This window comes from Chelmon rostratus, chromosome 19, assembly GCF_017976325.1.
Source record: "Chelmon rostratus isolate fCheRos1 chromosome 19, fCheRos1.pri, whole genome shotgun sequence".
NCBI lineage: Eukaryota > Metazoa > Chordata > Actinopteri > Chaetodontiformes > Chaetodontidae > Chelmon > Chelmon rostratus.
In genome coordinates, this window is record NC_055676.1 from 18434083 (window position 1) to 18440082 (window position 6000).

General features: G+C 40.0%; 2 long non-coding RNA genes across 2 annotated transcripts; one reads left to right on the forward strand and one right to left on the reverse strand.

The window, feature by feature from the left end:
- Positions 1–2096: 2096 nt before the first annotated feature.
- On the reverse strand, positions 2097–4359 carry LOC121623529. Its single transcript, XR_006007829.1, has 3 exons — positions 4182–4359; positions 3875–3917; positions 2097–2347 (listed from the first exon to the last, which is right to left on the reverse strand). It is a non-coding gene; the product is annotated as an uncharacterized LOC121623529 (long non-coding RNA).
- LOC121623530 lies at positions 4150–5794 on the forward strand. The gene is made up of 3 exons (XR_006007830.1): positions 4150–4336; positions 5593–5643; positions 5744–5794. It is a non-coding gene; the product is annotated as an uncharacterized LOC121623530 (long non-coding RNA).
- Positions 5795–6000: the final 206 nt, after the last annotated feature.

The window sequence follows — 6000 nt, forward strand, 5'->3', positions numbered from 1 at the left end:
GAGCTTCACATTTACCTCATTTCAACTGTTAATGAAATATACAAACAATTAAATTCCCATACTGTTAGCACATTTGTTGTTTTTTGTACTTACTGTACAAGAAGGTTGCAGACCTTTTAAAAAGTTTCTTTCTCATGGTTATGCAGGTTATGCTTTTTTTTAATATACGCTTACTTGAAGATCAGATGCATTTATTTGCTGTTATCTGGCATGAAATGTTTGATTTTAAAATCTGCATTAACTTGGGGCTGCCTCTTGGGGACATATACTCCCCTTTTCAGCTGATGTGATGAACTTGTTGGCAAACCGTTGCTTACATCCAGCAGACACAGAGGTAACATTGGCATTAATTAGCATGCTCTTTGTACTTGATTATTAAGTGTTTACAGAATGAGATAAAGAAGACAACACACAAAAGATCCTCAGTCACAATGAAGCGGTGCCACATACATTACCTGTTAGTAATGCAAAACACATAATGAACCAGTTGGGCTTTTGTCTTTTAAAAGCTCAGACCTTCACAGCTCCACAAGGGCTGTTTTTCTGAGAAGTGGAGTTATTGAGGCTATACAAGCTCCCTTGACAGTCCAGCTAATAAACGCTAGATAACGTAAACTGCACTTACCTGTCTAGGAGAGAAACAGCTTGGCTTCAGTTTTCTTTCCTTTAGTCTCAGGTTTCTTCCTCTTTCAACACAAATTCCAGAGTCTGTTGTTGTTTATGACCTGGCTTTGTCACTGTCAGTTTGCAAGGCAAACAGGAGATGTTTGGGGATTGCTGTTCTGTCATATTTTGAATTACATATGTCCTTAGGATGACTTCCTGTGTCTTTCTAATGGTGTGAATTTCACAACCCCCCTAAGAAATACACAGAGCCTTGTGGAGAAATGACACCATTTCTTCTCAGTGGTCAATTTCTCAATTACTGTTTCTCTATTCTTCGAGCACTGAAAAAGACATTCCTTCTTCGTTGTTTTCTCTGAAGCATCTACATGGTTATATATCCCTTGGTGAAATTGAGAAAATATTTGGGTGAATGAACCCTGAATGAAAAAATAATGTTGTGGACAAATTCCTGTCATGGTCCAGCTTGCACTATAGCACTGAGTCAGCTTTCCTCAGGGTGTCTAATGATCTGCCAATGTCTGTGGATTTCAGTAATTGTGCCATTTCATTGTGTTTGACCTCTTTTGCCACATTTGCCGCATCGCAGTACACTCAATGCTGCATGCGTGTCTCATGGTTTGCATCTTATTTTTGTTGTTTTAGTTCTTTGTCACATACAACAATCATACTTAGAATTCCCTGCTAGAAAAACCAGCATAGACCAGCAAGGCTGGTTACCAGCATAGACCAGCATATGTTGTGTTTTGATGTTGGTGACCAGCATCCCATGCTGGTCATGCTGGTCCAGCATCCCATGCTGGGGACCAGCATCCTGACCAGCATGGGATGCTGGCCAGCATAGACCAGCATATGTTGTGTTTTGATGTTGGTGACCAGCATCCCATGCTGGTCATGCTGGTCCAGCATCCCATGCTGGGGACCAGCATCCTGACCAGCATGGGATGCTGGCCAGCATAGACCAGCATATGTTGTGTTTTGATGTTGGTGACCAGCATGGGATGCTGGACCAGCATGACCAGCATGGGATGCTGGTCACCAACATCAAAACACAACATATGCTGGTCTATGCTGGTATAACCAGCATACCCCATGCTGGTTTTGCTGGTGACCAGCATGGGATGCTGGTCACCAGCATCAAAACACAACATATGCTGGTCTATGCTGGTATAACCAGCATAGACCAGCATATGTTGTGTTTTGAGCATACCCCATGCTGGTTTTGCTGGTGACCAGCATCAAAACACAACATATGCTGGTCTATGCTGGTATAACCAGCATACCCCATGCTGGACCAGCATAACCAGCATACCCCATGCTGGACCAGCATAACCAGCATCCAGCATTCCATTCTTTACTAGAAATAAAAATTAAAAAAAAAAAAAAAAAAAAAACCCACAATGTAAGGGTTTCACAAAAATCTATCTTTAATTAAAAACTATAATACATAGAAAAAAATACAGTACCACCAAACAAATTAGAACTGATTAGACATACCATAAAACAGATTAGAACTGATTAGACATACCATAAAACAGATTAGAACAGTTAATTAAATAGATTAGAACATCTCAGGCGATTAATTCAATTCAATTTGGAGATTTGTGTTTTTTGTCTGTTAATGTCCATGATTGTTTCAGTTATATATGTCCAGCCTTTCCACATCTTGCCTCTATCTCTTTGTCGTCCACCTTTTTTGCCTTGAGCCACTCCCTGAAACAGACTGAAAAGATTAAAAAACTATTAAATCAATAAAAAACATGCTATCAAAATATCCATTACTTATAAATACAGCAAGGGATTCATTCAAATAATTCAAATTTGTATTATCACATACATTAATTTTGAAAAAAATTCCTCCATTATTTCTAAAATATGCGCTTCCACAGGTAGCAGCAAAGTCTGGTAGCTCTGAGTGCTTAATCAACCTTTAGTTTACTTAATTTTTATGTTTTTGTTGTGTTTTGTCAACTACTGATGGATAATTCTGTGGGGAGAGGAATTTGTTCAGGAAAGGATCTTCTTTCACTGAAAGTCTGTAGGATGCCACCCTGATCCAGCTGAGACTAAGAGGTCTTTTTAATGTTGCCATGCTGTTGCAAAAGTAAAGGCTTGGAGGTGGAGATGTTGTCCTTTCTGCTGTCAGTCATCATGGGAAATGCCAACTCTCTGCCCAACAAGAGTGATAAACTGGGGATATTGGTGAAGTTTGTAGCTTATCAATTTAAGTTTTCACTGTTTATATGGAGGTAAATGTGTTGGTGAATTTGCATTTACAAACCGGTTACCAATAATGGCAATACGAAAGAGGAATACGCAATAATTTTCATGTAGTTTTTAATTAAACATAAATACATATTATTTAATAAAATAGTCCCGCTGTGAAAAAATAGTCCCACCTCTCTGTATGTTAGTGCTGCATGTTGTCTATTCCTCACCTTAAGTTAACCTTAAACATGTGAATTCAACAAATTTAGTCTATTTGTTAACGCTGTCAAAACACTACAGCAACTTTTTGCTACCTAGTTTGTTGTCATGTAGACGTTGTTGCTTCTCTGACAATCAGCCCCGTAACGTAAACATGCAAGGTCCCCCCGCAGTTAACTATGAGTCCGGAAGAATCCACCCAGAGCCTCAATGAATGAGAGTTTTTTTAAATAGCTTTAGCTTTGAGTGATCACTGACTTCATTAAGCCGACTATATGTGACATTGCGGCAGGCACCTGGAGACGCAGCAGCGGCATTTGAATATCATGACTTTAAAAGCGCCAAATTACTTGCCTTAACAAATTTCGTTAGTTGGCCTAAGTAATGTGAAGAATTGTAAAATATCATGTCCATGAGGCTGTTCAATCAGACAGTGACAGATCAGCCTGTAGAGCACTAAGTCTCTGTCAAGGTGCTGATCCTGTGACTGTCATTATACGGGAGCTGTCTGTGGTCCGCTATTTGACTCCTAATTAGCCTACTCATTGACGCACAGTGCAGGATTTTATAATCTAATAATAATAAGTGTACAACAACATGTTTAAATGCTGTTAACAAGGTCAAAAAATAAACATCCAAACATTGCTGCTTCCCTGAAGTGGAGTGATCTGCTGTGATAAGGCTTTTTAGAATAGTAGCTGTGATATACCCTTATTATATCACAGTTAACAGCCAATCAGATTGCCGAATTTCACCTTTTCGTTTTATAATTGTATTTATAGTAGCAATGCAAGCATATATTGTAAACAGAATAATAATTTACCTCATCTTTGTTTGGGGATTCAGCTGGCTCCATTGGACTCCCACTGTCAGATTATGCACACACACACACACACACACACACGCACGCACGCACACACACACACACACACACACACAGAGAGAGAGTCTCTGATCACCTCCCCCTCAATAGTGTTCCACTAAGTATCACATTAAAAGCTCCTGAGATGAGCATAATAGTGTCTCTTTAAGTTTTCAGAATTTTTAATGACAACGTTATTATCTATTTACATAGCCTTATTAGTATTTACATTCCGTTATTATCTATTTACATTGCATACGTTAGTTACATTTTTGGCCTTGGTTTCCTCCCGTTCGGAAGACGGATCAGCTACGGAGGTGGGGCTCGACTCCTTGACCTTCCGAACCCTCACTCGCTTTCCCTTGGTCAGCTCATCCTCCACTGCCTCTCTGGTGTCTGGATCAGGGGTAAAGAACACAAATGGTAAGTGGAAAAACTTGCTTTCCATATACATACACATTTCACATTTACTCGTACATTAATACACACCGCGAGGGCTTTCTCCGTCTGTTGTTAATAAGCTAGCTGCGCTAGCTAAATTGTTCACTAGCTTACGGCTAGCTAGCGAGTCATTTAGCTACTACGAAGAGTCCCATTAGCGACAGTCAAATAACTGAACGTAACTTAACACAGCGGTGTCGGCATCAAATGAGATGTAGCCAACTTTGATGAATATAATTTAGGCTCGACAGTAGCTAAACGTAATGTAACACAACTGCGCCGGTATCAAATGAGATGTAGCTAACTTTGATGAATATAATTTGGGCTTGACAGTCATATAGCTAAACGTAATGTGACACAACGGTGTCGGTATCAATGATACACACCGCGAGAGCTTTCTCGGTCTGTTCTTAATAAGCTAGCTACGCTAGCTAAATTGTTCACTAGCTCACGGCTAGCTAGCGAGTCATTTAGCTACTACGAAGACTCCCATTAGCGACAGTCAAATAACTGAACGTAACTTAACACAGCGGTGTCGGCATCAAATGAGATGTAGCTAACTTTGATGAATATAATTTGGGCTCGACAATAGCTAAACGTAATGTAACACAACTGTGTCGGTATCAATGAGATGTAGCTAACTTTGATGAATATAATTTGGGCTTGACAGTCATATAGCTAAACATAATGTGACAAAACGGTGTCGGTATCAATGAGATGTAGCTAACTCACCTTTGATGAATATTATTTGGACTTTGTCGAAAGCGTCTTTCCACCGCACCCAGTAAATCTTGTTACTGCTGAAGAGGTTAATGTCGAAATCTTTAATGTCCGTTGTCGGGACAATCTCTTTACAATCGTCGCTAACATATTTAACATACGCACACATTTCGCTTGATAAAAAGCCAACGGTTAAAGCACTGGTAACCTGCACTGGTCGCGCGACTACTTAATGGTTTGAGGTGGGGCGCGAGGGATCTAATCCAGTGGCGGTAAAACCGACAGCTGCTGCTGTCCAGGGTTATTATAGTTATTAAAACTAAGACAAAAACTAAAACTAGCAGTGAAAAAATAATTTAGTTAACTGAAATGTAAAAACTGCTTTAAAAGAAACGAAAATTAAGTAGAAAGTACAGTCCTTTGACTGTGCAATTATATGAGCCTTATCTCTTCCTATTGTTGAGACAAGCTACTTCAATGTAAAACTTTACTAAAATATATTTTTTGTGCATTCTCAGACCGTGCCTTTAACAAATAGTGGGGAAGGACAAAGCATGGAGGATGTTGAGGTGAGAGAGCCACGAGTGTTTGTGGTTGCATCATAAATTTGACATAATTCTGATAGACATAGCACTGTGCTTATATCACTTCCTGTCATCCTGTGAACAGACCATGTCTCCATCTCGGCACAACAGCCCTCCTGCTGGCACCACTGATCTGGTAGGTCCTCATACTGTCCTCCCCTCCATCATACGTGAAGCTGCATTTTGTTGTTGTTTTCTAAGTAGAGCTTGTGTGTGTTCCTGTCCGGCAGTACCAAGAAGAAGACGAAGATGTCAGCTCAACTTCCTTGTTATAGTCATCAGGGGCTTTACAAGGATGGGTAACTTTTGGTGACGTCATAGACATGCACCGCAAGAGCGCAG